A 21,119-nucleotide genomic window follows, 5' to 3' on the forward strand; every position below is an offset into this window, starting at 1 on the left:
CGTTTAAAATGGACTGTGGCAAAGTGGAAAACTGTTCTGTGGTCAGACGAATCAAAATTTGAAGTTCTTTATGGAAATCAGGGACGCCATGTCATTCGGACTAAAGAGGAGAAGGATGACCCAAATTGTTATCAGCGCTCAGTTCAGAAGCCTGCATCTCTGATGGTATGGGGTTGCATTAGTGCGTGTGGCATGGGCAGCTTACACATCTGGAAAGACAGCATCAATGCTGAAAGGTATATCCAGGTTCTAGAGCAACATATGCTCCCATGCAGATGACGTCTCTTTCAGGGAAGACCTTGCATTTTCCAACATGACAATGCCAAACCACATACTGCATCAATTACAGCATTATGGCTGCGTAGAAGAAGGGTCCGGGTACTGAACTGGCCAGCCTGCAGTCCAGATCTTTCACCCATAGAAAACATTTGGCGCATCATAAAACGGAAGATACGACAAAAAAGACCTAAGACAGTTGAGCAACTAGAATCCTACATTAGACAAGAATGGGTTAACATTCCTATCCCTAAACTTGAGCAACTTGTCTCCTCAGTCCCCAGACGTTTACAGACTGTTGTAAAGAGAAAAGGGGATGTCTCACAGTGGTAAACATGGCCTTGTCCCAACTTTTTTGAGATGTGTTGTTGTCATGAAATTTAAAATCACCTAATTTTTCTCTTTAAATGATGCATTTTCTCAGTTTAAACATTTGATGTGTCATCTATGTTCTATTCTGAATAAAATATGGAATTTTGAAACTTCCACATCATTGCATTCCATTTTTATTTACAATTTGTACTTTGTCCCAACTTTTTTGGAATTGGGGTTGTAGTGTAAAGGGCACTAATGTTTTAACAGGTGACAAAGCACTACAAAGCAAACTGTAGGTCTTGGTGTGCCTAGGCTGGTCTCTTAGATTAGATTAGATTAGATTAGATTAGATTAGATTAGATTAGATTAGATTAGATTAGATTAGATTAGATTAGATTAGATTAGATTAGATTAGATTAGATTAGATTAGATTAGATTAGATTAGATTAGATTAAACTTTATTGATCCCTTTGGGAGGGTTCCCTCAGGGAAATTAAGATTCCAGCAGCATCATTACAGATAAACAGAGAAAAGAAATAGGGGAAAACTACTAGATAAATTAAAATAAATTAAGTATTTACATATACAAATATAAAAGAATAAGATATGGGGAAGAGAGGAAGGGGGGAGGGGGAGAAGTGGGGTTAGGGTAAGTGTGTGTGTGTGTGTGGGGGGGGGGGGGGGGAGCAGGAAAGATATTGCACTTTATATTGCACATTGTCCAGTGTTGCTTATTGTTAGGCTAGGCCAGAGGTGGGCAAACTACGGCCCGTGGGCCACATCCGGCCCGTTGGCGTTTTTAATCCGGCCCGTGGAAGACAATCATATAAACACGATTGAGCAGATCTATAAACTATAAGCGTCAGTGTTATCACGTAGACAGGTGTTCTAAAGATCTGTCTTTCCAGTCAGTCGTATTCACGCGAGATTACATTTGCAGAGTGGTGCAGCGCGTGCCATGGAAGTCATTCTGGCGCCCGTGCCACTGATTATCTCAAGAACACAGGATAAAACTTTACAATGAGTGGTCCTAAAAAAAGAAAAGTGGACAGTGAGTGCCAGGTGTTCAATAAAGAATGGACAACTAAATATTTTTTTGCTGAATTCCGATCAAAGGCTGTATGCCTTATTTGCAAAGAAACCGTTGCAGTTTTAAAGGAATATAACATCAAACGGCACTTTTCCTCCAAGCATGCTAATTATGCTAACAACCAGTCAGAGCAAGCACGGACGAATACAGCTCAGCGGTTGCTGAGTGAATGTGAGTATTAACACTTTCTCTTTTTAAAACTATGTTGGAGCTGTAATAAGATGGTAGTCACATGTTTACAGACATAATAATATAAAAAGTAGAACTCTTAGTAATTTTGGTTGTCGTGGGTGGCTGCTGTAGTGCTGGTGTTTGTTTTTAAGTACTGTGTGCTTTTGGGTGTCTGCTCCGCCCCTCATTTATGTCCCTGTCTGCTATTATAGGTGTATTATGAGCAGCTGACCTTGCTTCTGCTTATATCTGTTCCTGGACTTTTGCCTGTGGAGGTTATTCTGATCTATGAGTGGCCTTTTGGAATATGAAAACCTGTTTGGAACCTGTGTTTTGATTTTTTGAGGACTGGAAATATTTCAGTGAGTGACTTTGAACCTGAAAACCAGTTTGGAGTTTTTTTGCTTTCTTGAACTGTTTTGTTTGATTTTGTGGGCTGGATGGATCCAGTGCCAAACCACTGAACTGCAAATATGTTGGCATGGTGTGGTACCCAAACTGTTGAACTGCAAACATGTTGGCATGGTGTGGTACCCAAACTGTTGAACTGCAAACATGTTGGCATGGTGTGGTACCCAAACTGTTGAACTGCAAACATTTTGGAATGGTGTGGTACCTCTCCTACTAATGGCGGTTGGTTGTACTGGCAGGCTGGAAGTGGATGGTTAAAAAAAAAAAAACACTCAGGTGTAAATCTACGAGTTCAGTGAAATGTACAAAAATGATATGTACTGATATGTAATTTAGTTCAATTTAATGATATGCAATTTAGTTGTATGTATAAAATGATACAAATATACAAATACACTGGCATCCTACTCATCCTGGCAGCTCAAAGATGTAATTTAAGAATTAAGTGTGCTACTTTTCTTACTGTCATGTGTGTGTGTGTGTGTGTGTGTGTATTACTTTTCTGGATGGATCCAGTGCCAATCTATTGAACTGCAAGCATTTTTCTGCTCTGCCTTTGTTGACTGAGAACTAAAATAAATGTCAATCTGATCTGCATTTGGGTCTCTGTCAGTGAAGGCCTTACAATAACACTAAAGCTTTTCTGGTTTATGTTCGATATGTATGAATTTGGTGTTGGCCCGGCCCGCCTGGCAAATTTCAAAAGTCAGTGTGGCCCCTGAGCCAAAAAGTTTGCCCACCCCTGGGCTAGGCTACTGCTCCTTCCCGTCCTCTGTCCTTCTGTTCCCCCTCCTCCCCCCCAGAGAGGAGTTGTACAGTCTGATGGCGTGAGGGACAAAGGAGTTTTTGAGTCTGTTCGTCCTGCTCTTGGGAAGGAGCATTCTGTCACTGAACAGACTCCTCTGGTTGCTGATGACGGTGTGCAGAGGGTGACTGCCATCGTCCATGATGTTCAATAGTTTGTCCATAGACCTCTTCTCTGCCACCGTCACCAGAGAGTCCAGCTTCATGCCGACCACAGAGCCGGCCCACCTGATCAGTTTGTCCAGCCTGGATGTGTCCTTCTTGGATGTGTGATAGTAATAGGTTTAATCGTGGTTGTGTGGTGATTTAATGGACTTTCATGACATGAGAATTAGTTCTACATTTCTAGCTGTCGACAAAGACAAGAAACTGTAGTACTGATGGGCTGTAATACATTTGTAGTTTTCTTGTCAAAACTGTAAAATATTCCCAACAAATCAGTTAAAGCGGGCGGCATGGTGGTGTAGTGGTTAGTGCTGTCGCCTCACAGCAAGAAGGTCCTGGGTTCGAGCCCCGGGGCCGGCGAGGACCTTTCTGTGTGGAGTTTGCATGTTCTCCCCATGTCCGCGTGGGTTTCCCCCACAGTCCAAAGACATGCAGGTTAGGTTAACTGGTGACTCTAAATTGACCGTGAGTGTGAATGGTTGTCTGTGTCTATGTGTCAGCCCTGTGATGACCTGGCGACTTGTCCAGGTTGTACCCTGCCTTTCGCCTGTAGTCAGCTGGGATAGGCTCCAGCTTGCCTGCGACCCTGTAGAAGGATAAAGTGGCTAGAGATAATGAGATGAGATGAAATCAGTTAAAGCGAGACAGCCTTTCGATTTCATAAAATCGGTGAAATTCAGTTCCTTCTGAAATTTGGTCATTATGATATGTTTATTTCTGTAATATCTAAAAAAACCCAGGCCATTCTGTGGCTGGGAAGTTATTTAATTTGAAGGGATTCCCGAGCAAATAATGTGCATGAAATCACCTGCTTTGCACAGTCAGGCAGATGGAGGAAGTCCGTGTGCGCATGCGCAGGTTTACCTTTGACCATGCACTGACAGTTACATCATTCTGTCTCTAAACGAACAGCTGACCACACCAAGGTGCTCGCTGACCACAGATATTTATTAGTTTGGTCCTGCGTTTCCTTTCCTTCGCAACATAACGTCTTTTCTTCTCACTTTCTGTTACTGTAAGCTGTCTTCCACATTTCATTCTCACACTCACTTCCTCCATTTTTCTCTCCTGTTTCAAATTTGTGTCCCACAATGCCTTGTGCAAACAGGGAAACCCCACCGTGTGATCCATGACGTAGTATTTTGAATTGGGTCATGGTGAAACAAGAAATAATAGCAGAGAATTTAGGGCCATGTGGCCCTAAATTCATTAATTGTTCTATTAGGGGGAAAAAAACTAATAAAATTAGAAGTCTGTGATTCTAATTCAGTAGCTTTCAGTCCACTAAATGCAAATAATTGGGTGTCAGGGAAAATAATTTTTATGACCTACACTTGAAAAATCTGAAAGGCAGTCTATGGTACCTTTAAGGACACACTGAATATGTCCCAGGCCTGTAACTGATCCAACAATGAGACAATGATTAGATCTTGGTGGGAGAATGTTTAATGTAAAGCACTGGCTTATTTCCTTTAGGAAGTGAAACAACAGCCTCAAAGCATTTTTAAAGCAGTGTGCTGAAATGTGATTAACTTCAGCTAAATGCTAAGACTCTCTTTATGTATATCTCACTGATTTAGAAAACTTTATTACTTTGTCTTGGAGGGCATGATTGGTGAGGTATTTATTTCTGGGCACAGGGTCAGAGTTGGCTCTGTGTGCGTCGTTAGTGTTTGAAAAGGGAAAACGTTTTCCCCCCAAGTTTCAGATATGGATGTGTGGGTGTGTGTCTCAGACTCCTGTAACAAAACAGTTTGGACTTCCCCTTCTACTTTAAGTTTCTTGAACTTTCGAACATAACGAACCTGCCCATTGCACACAGACAACTTTATATTTAATCATTTATTCAGTAAAATGAAACTTTGGGCTTTCTGTTATAACTGTTATATGATTCATGAACTCAAACAAGATGTATGTATTTTTTCGGTCATCTATGACTTGCTTATAGGCAAAGCATATTTTGAGTCTGTGGTATATTGATCAGATAATTGTATGGTAAATATGTTTACTTATGCTTTTTGGACCTCTGTGAACATGTTGTGCTAGGGTTGTAAATGGCAGACAAAAGGAATGGCCCAGTAGCGGTTAAACAGTACCACTGCGTCTGCATCTTAAATACAGTACATTACATTAAAGCTATTGGGAAGTCATGGCCTTATCGTTAGAGAAGCAGCTTTGGGACCAAAAGGTTACCAGTTTGAGTCCATTCCCTGGACTAGCAGGAATGGCTGAACTGCCCTTGAGCAAAGCACCTAACCCCCAACTGCTCTGAGTATGGGTATATTGCTCTGGTTAAGAGCATCTGCTAAATGCCTGTAATTCAATACACTACAGAAACTGGCAATGAGGATAATAATAATTACCAAAAAAAAGGATTTTCATCACAGAGAAGGAGAGACACTTAGTATTAATGAGGATGATGGCCCTGTTTGGAAGAATTGAGCTCAAGCCAGAAAATGTGCAATAGTGGGCATACGGTACATCAAACAGCTGGAATAGTTCTTCAAAGCTAACGACAGCTGAAGGAAAGCAAGTAGCCATGTTACTAGGTGTAACGGGTGCAGCGTTATATGGACTCTTGAGAAATTTGGCACAGCTCAAACTTCTGATGAAATTGTAGCAATTCTCAAGGAACATTTTGAGCCAAGGCCTTATCTCTAAACTTCAGTTCCATTTTAATCAGTGTAACCAAAAACCTAAGCAGACAGTGGCACAGTATGTACAGTACCAGTCAAAAAATTGGACACACCTACTGATTCATAGGTTTTTCTTTATTTTTATTAATTAAAACACTTCATGTCTTGAAGTAATGTTTGGACTGTTGTTTCTCTTTACTTAGTTGAGCGGTTCTTGACATAATATGGATTACTGCATTAAAAAAAATTGCAGGGTTGAAGGTAGGAATTTGTGCTGATTCTATGGCTGTGACAGACGTTATGGTGTGTGTATCAGATACAGAGCCCTAGACAGGAATAAGGTTATTGCAGTTTACTGGTGGTTTGAAGAGCAATAGCAAGTTGAACAGGCTGGATTATGTAACGGGGCGGCATGGTGGTGTAGTGGTTAGCACTGTTGCCTCACAGCAAGAAGGTCCTGGGTTTGAGCCCAGCGGCTGACGAGGGCCTTTCTGTGTGGAGTTTGCATGTTCTCCCCATGTCTGCGTGGGTTTCCTCCGGGTGCTCCGGTTTCCCCCATAGTCCAAAGACATGCAGGTTAGGTTAACTGGTGGCTCTAAATTGTCCAGGGTGTACTCCGCCTCTCGCCCATAGTCAGCTGGGATAGGCTCCAGCTTGCTTACGACCCTGTAGAAAAGGATAAGTGGCTACATATAATGGATGGATGGATGGATGATGTAACAGATTGTTTATATATGAGTTTGCATAGGAGTGTGGTTATCTACAAAAAAAAAGAAATGAAAAAATACAATAATAGATAATACAATAATGCAAATACAATAAACAATAATAAATCACTAGTATGCGAACGGTTATTTGAACATTAAATTGAAGGCACATAAGCCTCCAATAAGCATAACTATATTAACACAACATTTTAATAGAAAAATCACAGTTAACCAGAGAGAACAAACAATGCAGTGTGTCCAAATACATTTTATTAACAATAACAGGTTACTGATACAACTGATTGGGGCAGCACAGTGGTGCAGTGGTTAACGCTGTCATCTCACTGGGTTTGAATCCCATGGCCAATGTGGGCCTTTCTGTATGGAGTTTGCGTGGGTTTCCTTTGGGTGATGTGGTTTCCCCCACAGCTCAAAGACATGCAGATTAGGTAAAATACCCAGCCGCTGGGGTTGTACAAGACAGTGCATACAGTGCCGGTTCCAAGACCGGATAAACTGGGGAGAGTTGCGTTATGAAGGGCATCCGGTGTAAAGCCTATGCCAAATCAAATATGCGGAACAGATATGCTGTGGCGACCCTGAACGGGAGCAGCCAAAAGAAGAAGAGGTTACTGATACAAAGTACTACAAATCAGCAATGTCAAAAATTAGTATTTGCTATGATAAAGAAAATAAACTTGCATTTCATAAACACACTTTTAACATCCAGATAAAAAGTTGTGCAGAGCACGATACTTGCGAAAATCACAAAGAAACGGACGTTATGGCCGATTAGGTGTTTTTACAAGATTTGACCTTGGTGACTTTGACCTTGACCCACCAAAAACTAATGATGTCTTTGTGTGACCCTAGTGAGTTGTCCTGTGCGTTTTGGTGAAGATTGGTCAAGAAATGACAATGCTAGAGCACCAACAAACAAACAAACAAACAAACAAACAGACAGACAGACAAACGGATAGATCAACATACTTGCAAAAATCTCAGATTTTCGCAAGTAATAAATATTCATGCACTTGCATCTGTCTGTCACCCTTACATAACAGAAACTGCCAATTGTCCTACAAGCTAGTGAACTAAAAACTGTTTTAACTTGTTTTATATGAAGCTGTCGTGAATATTTTCCTAAAATGTGTTAGTAAATAATCCCACATTATTTTTTTTAAAAAGCAAATTAAAAATAAGTGCAGGATAAAAACCCATTTATCTTATGTAAATAAAGACACAACTTTCATTTTCTGGTGGTCAAATGTTTATGAGATACATTGCTTTGCACTTACAGTGTGGTGATACACATTCGTATGTACGGACATCATACGGTCAAGCCATCAAAAATCAGCTTGATGCATTCTCTTAAGTATGGGGCTCTGCTATGAATGAGTAGGTGTGTCCAAACTTTTGGCTGGTACTGTAGCAGAGTTGAACAGTGCACAGCTAACTGTGAGTTCAGTGCAAATTTAGACTTATCAGTACAAGATTGGGCTTGAACCCAGAACCTTCTTGCTGTGAGGTGGCAGCACTAATCACTGCAACACCGTGCCACCTAACTGTGAGTGAAACACTCTCTAATTGCAAGTTTGGCAAAACTCAACTAGGGTACCTAGGCCATGAGAGGTTTATATAGATAACAAGTCTTCAAATTTGAATGGGATGATTTACTGGTCATTCCCACCCTTTCATTATAATTCCTGCCCCTTCTTTATTATTACTGAACAGTATTAGACCCGTATACATTTGGGCTACCAGAGTGTCGGCCTGCACGGAGTTTTTTCTCACAAATTTCTTATCTCCTAAATCCCTTGCCATCCTGTCACCTGACAACTACAGACATCAATTTAAAACTCATTCAAATGCCCGTATTCAGTGGTTAGGGTGGGTCATGTTCACAGAGAACATCCTTATTCAATATACAGTGAACAAGGGAGAAAAATGTCTGGGGAGGTACTTTGTAGATGGTTATGTTGACATTAAGGATGGAAAATGGTATGTCTGAGTATCTTGGACGTTTTTATTATGGGTGCCTGAGCCATTTTCCTCACCATGATGTTTGTACTCTCACGGGTAAAACCTTTGAAAAGTTAAATGAGGCTTGCGAGGACAAAAAAACAAAACAAAACAAAAAAAAAACTACAGTCGCTGCATAGCATAAAAATGGTTGTCATGAGAGAGCAGGTTTGGTAAGAAATAAAAAAAAAACAAACAAAAAAAACACCACCACACACATCAGGGGTTGCAGGATTTTCTAAAACAATACTGTCCTCCTCAGTATTTGACTCCTTGAGATGCTTTGTACGGTAGTAGGTGGACCGTACAGCTAAGGTACACAGCTGCTTCAGATGAAAATATACAATATGTAGACGTAACTTCCCTCTATCCCTATATCAACTGTAACTATCCTTACCCTCTAGGTCACCCTGAAATCATTTACAGAGATTTTGACACTCCTCAGAGTTACTTTGGGTTTAGCAGAGCCACCATTTTCCCTCCTAGAGGTTTATTTTATTTTACAAAACAGCCCAAGGTAAGCTAGTGTTTACACTCTGCTGCATATGCACTGAACTGCATTTCCAAGCAGGTCCTTGTGCATAACAATGACTTGAGGACGTTCACGGGTGCCTGGGTGACTCCTAAATTCACTAAAGCCCTGGGAACGGGATACAGAGTCACCAAGATTACAGAGATGTGGCACTTTGACAGAAAAAGTGATTCTATATTCTTCTACTACATTCACATTTTTCTCAAAGAAAGGAAGGAAGCTTTGGTGCCTGCAAACATCATATGGTTTTATACTTTGTTGTGATATGTGGAATTACAAAAGATATATAAAAAGATAAAGTTTGTTCATGGACTACCTGACTCTTTTGAAGATGAAAACCTTTTCCTCCTGATCAGACACCTAATTATTTTTGGACGATGTAATTTTTCAAGTGGCTGACCATCCTGAAATTGTAAGAATCTTTATACAGTATCGGCATTACAGAAATATGAGCGTCATGTTTTTTCATGAGGTAAATACAGCCGCACAATCAGCTTAATCAGTAATTATCTCCATCCATTCATTATCGGTAGCCACTTATCCTGTTCTACAGGGTCGCAGGCAAGCTGGAGCCTATCCCAGCTGACTATGGGCGAAAGGCGGGGTACACCCTGGACAAGTCGCCAGGTCATCACAGGGCTGACAGAGACACACAACCATTCACACCTACGGTCAATTTAGACCCACCAATTAGCCTAACCTGCATGTCTTTGGACTGTGGGGGAAACCAGAGCACCCGGAGGAAACCCACGCAGACACGGGGAGAACATGCAAACTCCGCACAGAAAGGCCCTCATTGGCCGCTAGGCTCGAACCCAGGGCCTTCTTGATGTGAGGCGACAGCGCTAACCACTACACCACCGTGCCACCCCAGTAATTATCTCATCTTGTTTAAAGATTCTTGGGACAAGTTACAAATGAACATGTTGTGCACAGCTGTTCATGAGGGGAGCTTAAAGCACGACTTGCATTTATGTTCATTGTATAAAAGTAGGCAGCACAGTGATATAGTGGTTAGCACTGTCGACCCTGACAGCAAGAAGGTCCTGGGTTTGAGCCCAGCAGCCGACAAGGGCCTTTCTGTGTGGAGTTTGCATGTTCTCCCCGTGTCTATGTGGGTTTCCTCCGGGTGCTCCGGTTTCTCCCACAGTCCTAAGACATGCAGATTAGGCTAATTGGTGGCTCTAAAGTGGGGTTTACATTAGACCGTATCAGCGGATCATCAGATTAACGTTTTTAAAACAATTAGCGTGCACACAGCAACACCAATACACGATTCGCGTGCACACAGCAACACCAATACACGGATACGCTCGGCTCCGCAGGCATCCTGCGCTCCAAATCACTCCGCCTTGAACAGCAAGTGCCCTCTGGAGGGTGCGCACTCTGGCCCTGCGCAGCTCACACAGCGCGCGAGTGAAGTGCACGAGCAGTGATTCGGGACTGAGCCGCTGTGTGTGTGATCCCAGTGTATATCACTTACCACTTGCAAGTGGAAGGATGGCAAGCCTAAAGACAATCATAACTACACAATGGGCAGTATTTGCATCAGTATTTGCAGTATTTTCATACTTTTATACTCTTTAATGAAAGGTGATACAAGGCGGAAGTCCGCGCCGTTTTTCAGCAGTCGCGTCACATGACCAACGCCAGCGAATCAGGAAGGTGGATGTCACAGTGACGTTGTCCAATGACGACGCCAGCTAGAGCTCAGCACAGCGTATCCGCATATCCTCAATGTTTACACAGCACCGGACCAGACACGATCTGGATTGAATACGTGGACCCTGGCGGATTCCCGTTTCCCGGCGTTTCAATGTAAACAGACAGTGCATCCGCGAAGAAAACGAGACAGATACGGTCTAATGTAAACTTGGCCTAAATTGACCGTAGGTGTGAATGGTTGTTTGTCTCTGTGTGTCAGCAGCCCTGTGATGACCTGGCGACTTGTCCAGGGTGTACCCCACCTTTCATGCATAGTCAGCTGGGATAGACTCCAGCTTGCCTGCAACCCTGTAGGACAGGATAAGCGGCTACAGATAATGGATGGATGTCTCATTACGTAAAGATCTGTGTGTTTGTATTTATAACTGTCTCTAAGGACAGCCTTAGCATTATATCAGTAAGTAAGCTGCTCATATTTCACCATAAATTAAGCACTTTTAACTTTTAACTGGCAGGACAGTTTTATTCTGTAAAATTTATATTTTATTTCCATCAGTCTGATCAGTTCACAGTGGGATCCTCTGATAAAAGACTGTTCCTGGTCCTGCACATAAATGTGAGATGCTCTCACTGACTGCATCTGAGAAGATTCTCTCAAGCACATTATTTTTATAAATCGACGAGGGAGTCTAGGGATAAGTGTTCATCACAACAAGCCATTTCGCTCAGTACTTCTGGACACAAGCCTTAGCAAAACATACTGTAGCCTTTAATGCGGGCTCATTCCAACCACTACCAGCAGCCACTGTGCGAAATCCCAGCACGTACTCTGCAACTCATCTGTCTCCTTGTTTAATCGTGAGGAGACTCTCTCCAACCTCTATTCCTTTGGGTTTGTGGTCAAAAACCCGTTTAAACAGTTCAAGGAACCAATTGTAGGAAGTGGTGTATTCACCACCATGCCCCCACACAGTGCTGGCCCACTGTAGTGCTTTTTCTGTGAGTAAGGTGAGAAATTTTGCAATCTTCTGCTCATCAGAAACCCCAGAGAGTGAAGAGAAGTATAGGGAGTATTGAAGCAAAAATCCCTTACATTGTGAAACTTCACCTGAGAACTTATCGGGAAGAGGAATGAGCTGAGCTGCACCAACAGGAGATGCGGGGCATGTTAGGAGGGCCCGCAACGTTACAGCAGCAAGCAGCGCCATCCTAGTGTTGAGGCTGCTGAGCATCTGCTGATGTTCACCTAACAAACGCTCTTGAGCATTGAGTACAGTTTGCTTTGTCTCCTCTGCTGCATCCATAGTGAGGCAAAATATCCTGTCAGAATGCAGGCACTTACAGATGCAGGCACAGGGGAGACTGGGGGCTTCACCAACAGCACGTTGAGCCAAAACATAGAGCAGGAATTGTAATCCGGAAACAAGCGAGGGTCAGTCGATCAGCAAACAACGCAACGGCGAGAAAGTAAAAGACAAGGTTGGTGATAAACGTAAACACAGGTTGTACACTGGAATTCAGGTGGAAACCAAATGGCTTGGTAAAGTTAGACACAGGGTACTAGACAATACTTTGCAAAGTGGGGAAGTGAGAGCTGAGTATATATCGGAGTGCTTGGTAATTGCCGGATGAGAGACAGGTGTAATTAGTAGTCAGGTGATAGAGGGCGCTGTGACTCTTGGGGCTTGTAGTCCGGAGCGGCCATATTTGGAGGCTGCTTCAAACTTGTGTTTTCAGTGCTGTTACTGACAATAGTGAACACATGCTCTAAATTTATATAGGTAATTTATTAGGTTGTTAGGTTAACATGGGGTGGCCTTGGGCAGAAGTGCCTTTGAGCAAGGTACCTAATCCCTAACTGCTCCCTGGGCACTGTAGTATGGCTGCCCACTGGTCTGGGTATGTGTGTGTGTTCACTGCTTCAGATGGGTTAAATACAGAGGATGAATGTCACTGTGCTTGAGAGTGTGCATGTGACAAATAAAGGCTTCTTCTTCTTCTTAACCATTTATCTTTTACCTTTTGCTCTTTTGCCCTCAAATGTATTATTATTATTATTATTATTATTATTAATCGTAATAATAATAATACACTATATTTTGAGATAATACATGAAAGCTGCTTTTTCCAACTTGTTCAGTTCGTCAGTTTATAGTGACAGAAGAGTTTTTCAAGAATAGTTAACAGGCCAAACTATTTGACTAACTGCTGAATCTTCACACTGTTATCCAGTAAATGATTAGAGTATACCTTGATGATCATGATATCTAATATTAAGGACATTGTGCCAACATTTTCTCTAGGAAATTCTGAAGACACAGACGCTTCATACAAGTCCACAGCTAGGTGGTGCCATAATATTTTAAATAACTATTTCTAAGCAACTGCTTGTCCACCTGCATCAAAACATGGCAACAACTGGCCAATCAGATTTCAGCAGGAGTTTGATAGCCCTACTTCTGAACAATTTTCATGAAGTATAGTAAATTCATAGGGTACAATCAAATAAAACATTTTATTAACTTTAGGGTCTAACCCTCAAACCATTTCTGAACGTTTTTAAATCATTTTATTGTCCCAAGCTACTTGCCTGTAGTAGCTCATCATCTTACATTCTGCTTTGGAATGGGAAATTGAGGGTTTAATTCAAAGCTTCAGAAAGTTACCCACCATTTGAGCAGGCTCTTAATACTTAATTACTTGAGCATGGATTAGCAGGTGCAGCAGTGAGCTGGAATTAAGGTTGCTGGAATGAACTGGCATGTGTGAAACAGAGTGGTGGAGTGCCTGGACCCTGGATGAACTACATAAATGTACTGCATGTTTTATTTAATTGAATAATTGTTAAAAAGTAAAAAAATATTAAAAAAAATTGAAAATAAATAAACACATAAATAATGCCGGAATCAGTGGCATGGTGGTGTAGTGGTTAGCGCTGTCGCCTCACAGCAAGACGGTCCGGGTTCGAGCCCCGGGGCCGATGAGGGCCTTTCTGTGCGGAGTTTGCATGTTCTCCCCGTGTCCGCGTGGGTTTCCTCCGGGTGCTCCGGTTTCCCCCACAGTCCAAAGACATGCAGGTTAGGTTAACTGGTGACTCTAAATTGACCGTAGGTGTGAATGTGAGTGTGAATGGTTGTCTGTGTCTATGTGTCAGCCCTGTGATGACCTGGCGACTTGTCCAGGGTGTACCCCGCCTTTCGCCCGTAGTCAGCTGGGATAGGCTCCAGCTTGCCTGCGACCCTGTAGAACAGGATAAAGCGGCTAGAGATAATGAGATGAGATGAGATAATGCCGGAATCTGCACTTGTTTTAGTCCCCTTTTTCCTACAGTAGGTGACAACGGTCATTTGGCCAAAACATTGAGGAAGAGTGTCATGTTAGGCGACTAAATGTAGACCATGAAAAATAAAACATTCAAATGTGAATTTTTTTGCTTATATTAGCCCCTTTGAGGCATGGAGAAATTTTCAAAATATACAGGGCCGATTGATCCGCAGGACTGGAGTCAAGAAACCCAATATGTATTGGTGCACAGCGATTTCTCATCTCATCTCATTATCTCTAGCCGCTTTATCCTTCTACAGGGTCGCAGGCAAGCTGGAGCCTATCCCAGCTGACTACGGGCGAAAGGCGGGGTACACCCTGGACAAGTCGCCAGGTCATCACAGGGCTGACACATAGACACAGACAACCATTCACACTCACATTCACACCTACGCTCAATTTAGAGTCACCAGTTAACCTAACCTGCATGTCTTTGGACTGTGGGGGAAACCGGAGCACCCGGAGGAAACCCACGCGGACACGGGGAGAACATGCAAACTCCACACAGAAAGGCCCTCACCGGCCACGGGGCTCGAACCCAGGACCTTCTTGCTGCACAGCGATTTATTTTTTTAAATTATTTGTTCTTTATTTAGTTTGTGCCTCATACAGGAGCTGGTAGAGTATGAGAAAGTTGCAGATAAGGTCACAATTACACAGAAAGATATATTACATGAAATGTGCATTATTAAACTGTCATGGTATAGCAGAACTATAGATATAATTGAAGGCAATATTGACATGTAATTAATACAATTCTGTTTATTCCTCACTGTAGACCTGGAGCAGGATGGGTTCTCTAAAAACGCATTTTTCCATGTGATAACAATACCAAAGATGGTGAGAAGCATTTTAATTATGTGATGTAATTAAAGGTTCTTTCCAGGCCATGTCAGTGTTGATAATCAGACACAGTGCTTATTAATAATAATACCTGATTTCATCTTTATTGATGTTGCTTCTATTTGTTTGTTGTGTGGCTTTGTTTGTTTACTGACTTAATCATTACTTACCTACTTACTTAATAAATGTATAAATTTGCAGATTCTTCTAATGGAATAAATAACCAAAGATAAATCATGTCAGATCTTTTCCCACATTTACTGTGATATACCAACAAACAAGTGAAAAACAAATAGAAATCTTTTAGGAATTAAAAAAAAAAACAGTAACCTGGTTGCATAAGAGTGCACACCCTTTTAGTGACCCTGCTCAGAATTTACTGACTCCTCACATACAAGCTCATGTTCAAAAGTAATTATCACCTGTCATCAATGTGTCATGTGTCATCAAGGTGATTGTTATTAACCCCAAATAAGTTATCGACTAGTACTGTAGGATTTTATTGACATCTTGGTTTCATCCAACTGCTGAAGCCATTGATCATTTTCACACGGCAACCATTTTCCTCTGACGTCATACTGCTGTGTTTCAGGTTACAAGTCACATAAATGTAGGGATTCTGTGAAATCTTTGTCATTTCACCACTTCCTGACTGATCAGCAACTGAGAAGACAATGGATAGTGAGAATCCAGAAGGACACTGGGCCATATTTCAAGTTAAAACAACATATCTGATAACCCATTAACTACTGCTAGAGAACAGCTAACATTAACATTCAACCACTTCCTAGCAGCAAAAGAAAGGTGTAAATAAATTGTGAAATATCAATGCTCATCCTCAGAAATGTTGGATAAATCAGTAATGTAATGTTCATACAGATTTCATCCAACACAAATGTGCACTCCATGCACCTTAGTAGAGACTCTTTTTTTTTTTTTTTGTGGTATGAAGGGACTGGCGAGACATGCCTGTTCCCAGGAAGTGTCCCCCAGCTGTTTTAAAAGACTCGTTAATAAATTGTTTGGAATACACTTTTGTGTTGGATGAAATCTATATGAATATTATGCAGAAATAATGTTCCAATGAACATAATGTCACATACCATTACTGATCTAACCAGAACATTTCTGAGGTCAGCAGAAAAGATAACAAGATAGTTAACATTACACTGATTACATCCAGTGTGATGTGATCCCCGAATTCTTTGCAGTTTTACATTGAGGAGCGTTATTCTTAAATTGTTGCTCTGTTTGCCCACACAGTCTTTCACAGAGCGGTGAACCCCTCCCCATCTTTACTTCTGAGAGACTCAGCCTCTCTGTGATGCTCTGTTTATACCCAATCATGTTACTGACCTGTTACCAATTAACCAAATTAGGTTGTTTTTTTTTCATGTTACACAACTTTCCTAGTATTTTCTTGTCCTTGTCCTGACTTTTTTGAAACTTGTTGCTGGCATCATGCACTGAAAGCTAAAGTTAGCTGTTGTCTAATGTTAGTTTAATGAGTTGTGTGATATGTTGTTTTAACTTGAAATGTGGTCCAATGTCCCTCGGGATTCTCACTATCCATTGTCTGTCTAGTTGCTGATCAGTCAGGATGTGGTGAAACGACAAAGATTTCACAGAATCCTGATATTTATACAACTTGCAACCTGGAACACAGCAGTACAACATTATCCTTTTATTTGAGCTTCCCACCCTGAGCATGACGTCAGAGTAAAATAGCTGTCATGTGAATATGGCCAGTGGTCTGCAAAGCACTTACAAAACACATACAAGATCTCATTGTTGAAAGGTATTGAGCAGGAGAGGGGTACAAAAGAATTTCCAAAACATTAGATGTACCATGAACACTGTGAAAGCCATCAACAAGTGGAGAAAATGGGGCAATACAAACAATGACATTATCAAGAATGTCTGACCAAAATAGACAAAAGGACAAGAAGAAAACTTATCAGGGAGACTGCCAAGAGCCCTACAGCAACATTAAAAGAGCTGCAAGAATATAAGGTAAATGCTGGTCACTCCCTGTATATGACTACCATTTTTTGTATTCTTCACATGTCTGGGCTATGGGATAGGATGGCTTGACAGTAGCCCTTTCTACAAAAACAAAAACCATCCAAACCTGCCCTAATTTTACCAAAGCAAGAGGCTAAATGTGTTATGGTCTGAAAGGTAAAATATTTTGGCATTCTGAAAAATATATTTGCCGCAATAACAAGACCGCTTATTACCCAAAGAACACCATACCCACAGTGACACATGGCAGTGGTAGCATCATGCTATGGGGCTGCTTCTCTTCAGCTGGGACTGGTGTTCAGTCAAGACAGAGGGAATCATGCATAGTTCCAAAACCCAATCTATTCTTGCACAAAATCTGAAGGCCTCTGTTAGACTGCTTAAGATGAGAAATTACACCTTCCAGTACACATTCACCATGGTATTGTTTCAACAGCCTTAAGCAATTGTCACAACATTTATTTCCATCCAGAGTTGCATTGATTTTTACTGAGATCTTTTATTGATGATGGAAGAGTTGAACCACTCAGTTAAGTATTCTCCAGCACATCCCAGAGACTTTCAATGGGGTTAAAATCAGAATTCTGTGGTGGTTAATTCATGTGTGAAAATGATTCCTCATGCTCCCTGAAGCACTCTTTCACAGTTTGAGTCCAATGAATCCTGGCACTGTCATCCCAGAATAAACCTATTCCATCAGGAAAGAAAAAAAATCCATTGATGTGATAACCTGATCATTCAGGTCATCAGCTGACTTCATTTTGTCGCCCCATAATGTTGCTGAGCCTCGAGTTGACCAACTGAAGCAACCACAAATCATAACACTGCCTCCAGAGGCTTGTACAGTGGCCACTATGCATTGTTTCATGCACTTACAGTGGGGCAAAAAAGTATTTAGTCAGCCACCAATTGTGCAATTTCTCCCACTTAAAAAGATGAGAGAGGCCTGTAATTTTCATCATAGGTACACTTCAACTATGAGAGACAGAATGGGGGGAAAGAATCCAGGAAGTCACATTGTAGGATTTTTAATGAATTAATTGGTAAATTCCTCTGTAAAATAAGTATTTGGTCACCTACAAACAAGCAAGATTTCTGGCTCTCACAGACCTGTAACAACTTCTTTAAGAGGCTCCTCTGTCCTCCACTCATTACCTGTATTAATGGCACCTGTTTGAACTCGTTATCAGTATAAAAGACACCTGTCCACAACCTCAAACAGTCACACTCCAAACTCCACTATGGCCAAGACCAAAGAGCTGTCAAAGGACACCAGAAACAAAATTGTAGACCTGCACCAGGCTGGGAAGACTGAATCTGCAATAGGTAAGCAGCTTGGTGTGAAGAAATCAACTGTGGGAGCAATTATTAGAAAATGGAAGACATACAAGACCACTGATAATCTCCCTTGATCTGGGGCTCCACGCAAGATCTCACCCCGTGGGGTCAAAATCATCACAAGAATGGTGAGCAAAAATCCCAGAACCACACAGGGGGACCTAGTGAATGACCTGCAGAGAGCTGGGACCAAAGTAACAAAGGCTACCATCAGTAACACACTACACCGCCAGGGACTCAAATCCTGCAGTGCCAGACGTGTCCCCCTGCTTAAGCCAGTACATGCCCAGGCCCGTCTGAAGTTTGCTAGAGAGCATTTGGATGATCCAGAAGAGGATTGGGAGAATGTCATATGGTCAGATGAAACCAAAATAGAACTTTTTGGTAAAAACTCAACTTGTCGTGTTTGGAGGAGAAAGAATGCTGAGTTGCATCCAAAGAACACCATACCTACTGTGAAGCATGGGGGTGGAAACATCATGCTTTGGGGCTGTTTTTCTGCAAAGGAACCAGGACGACTGATCCGTGTAAAGGAAAGAATGAATGGGGCCATGTAGCGTGAGATTTTGAGTGAAAACCTCCTTCCGTCAGCAAGGGCATTGAAGATGAAACGTGGCTGGGTCTTTCAGCATGACAATGATCCCAAACACACCACCCGGGCAACGAAGGAGTGTCTTCGTAAGAAGCATTTCAAGGTCCTGGAGTAGCCTAGCTAGTCTCCAGATCTCAACCCCATAGAAAATCTTTGGAGGGAGTTGAAAGTCTGTGTTGCCCAGCGACAGCCCCAAAACATCACTGCTCTAGAGGAGATCTGCATGGAGGAATGGGCCAAAATACCAGCAACAGTGTGTGAAAACCTTGTGAAGACTTACAGAAAATGTTTGACCTCTGTCATTGCCAACAAAGGGTATATAACAAAGTATTGAGATGAACTTTTGTTATTGACCAAATACTTATTTTCCACCATAATTTGCAAATAAATTCTTTAAAAATCAGACAATTTTCTGGATTTTTTTTTCTCATTTTGTCTCTCATCGTTGAGGTATACCTATGATGAAAATTACAGGCCTCTCTCATCTTTTTAAGTGGGAGAACTTGCACAATTGGTGACGGACTAATACTTTTTTGCCCCACTGTACTGTACCTTCTTACCCTGACATGCCCATCACTCAAGAATAGGGTAAATCTGGACTTATCAAACTACATGACCTTTTTCCATTGCTCCAGAGTACAATCTTAACGCTCAATAGCAAATTGAAGCCTTTTCTTCTGATTAGCCTAATTAACAAGTGGTTTTCTTATGGACACAGCTGTTTAATCCCAATCCTGTGAGTTCTTGCCACATTGTGCATGTGGAAATGCTCTTACTTTCACTGTTAATCAGCTGTGAGTTCTACTGTCGAGAACTTGATGGTTCACCACTATCCTTCCAGATTTTAATAATGCATTGGACAGTTCTTAATCCAATTCCAGTAATTTTAGCAATATCCTTGTTCGTTTTCTTTGCTTGATGCAGGCCAATGATTTGATCCTTCTGAAACACAGTAACATCTTTTCCACAAACATGGGATATGTCTTCCAATGTTTGTTTAAGAAATGAGAAGCTACTCACTGCATCCATTAGGCTTAAAAGAATTGTTGCCAGCTGAAACATATTAATCACTGCAGTAATTAACCTATCAAAGTTTTAGCTTATTTAAATCCAAATGGTGACTTTTTAATTTCTTCTTATTCTTTTTGGCCGGACAGTGTACATGATTGTATAATACCTTTTCTTTCTCTGACTTTTTGTTTCTTTTATGAGAAGGAAATAAGACATTCCAGTCATTGCAGAATTTGTATGTGTATGTCCATTTCAGGTCATACAAAAATAGGTTTTCCCATGTACATTACTTCTATAGCTCATGGAAATTCCAAGCTGTATATATGTTGGACTTGTATGTGATGCCAGAGTTCAGAGGTAATTGAGGTACTCTTGTTGCTGCTTTGAATACATAAACATTTTACACCATCTTAAAACAATAATCCAGATTTTTTTAAAGTCTAATATATACCGGTATGCTAATATTATTTTTTAAATCCCAATGTTAAAAAAGGTTCTCTTAGCACTTAATTAAATACTTCACCTCTGGGGAAACCTTTAATTATTCTATGAAGAGCTCTACACCCAAAGTTTTCTCATATACGGTAGCACAGGTTGAAAGTAAGAAAGTCAGTTATTATTAACCACCCAAACAACCCCTGAGGTACCGTTTTTCTAACAGTGTATCCATGGCATCTGTAGCACAGGGTCAGTTATCATGGGAGAATAATTCTGATGCATTCTGATGAAAACATATTGATAATAAATGACATTTTCTAGAATTAATTTTTTTAGATATTTTTAAACTGACATTTTTCTATAGCTGTACCAGTATTGTTTGTTCATACAGTTCATATGTTACAAATTTTGATAATAAATAAAAATTAAACATGTAGGGTTAGGTATTTCATTTTTGTTCCATTTCTCCCCTCAATGTCTCATGTCTCCCCGCAAAAAAAAAAAAAAACAGAAAAAGTGAAGCCTGAAGGCCAGTATATGTCACAAGCTGAGAAACTAATGTTGCGGCAAAAGGGTATAGTAAATACTCTCTAACGCAATATGAATGTGATGCTACCTGCAAAGAATTTCACACAATCTACTGTAACAACTCTCTGACTTTGGGGGAACAGAGGAACTGGGAGCAGGCTTCAGAACAGGTATGTCTCATCTCATCTCATCTCATCTCATCTCATCTCATCTCATCTCATCTCAT

At 41.2% G+C, this 21,119-nt stretch overlaps 1 pseudogene; it reads left to right on the top strand.

Moving 5' to 3' along the window:
- The first annotated feature begins 12,122 nt into the window (after nt 1–12,122).
- On the top strand, nt 12,123–20,292 carry LOC132885123 (thialysine N-epsilon-acetyltransferase-like; annotated as a pseudogene).
- Nucleotides 20,293–21,119: the final 827 nt, after the last annotated feature.

This window comes from Neoarius graeffei, chromosome 1 (genome assembly GCF_027579695.1).
Source record: "Neoarius graeffei isolate fNeoGra1 chromosome 1, fNeoGra1.pri, whole genome shotgun sequence".
Taxonomy (NCBI): Eukaryota; Metazoa; Chordata; class Actinopteri; order Siluriformes; family Ariidae; genus Neoarius; species Neoarius graeffei.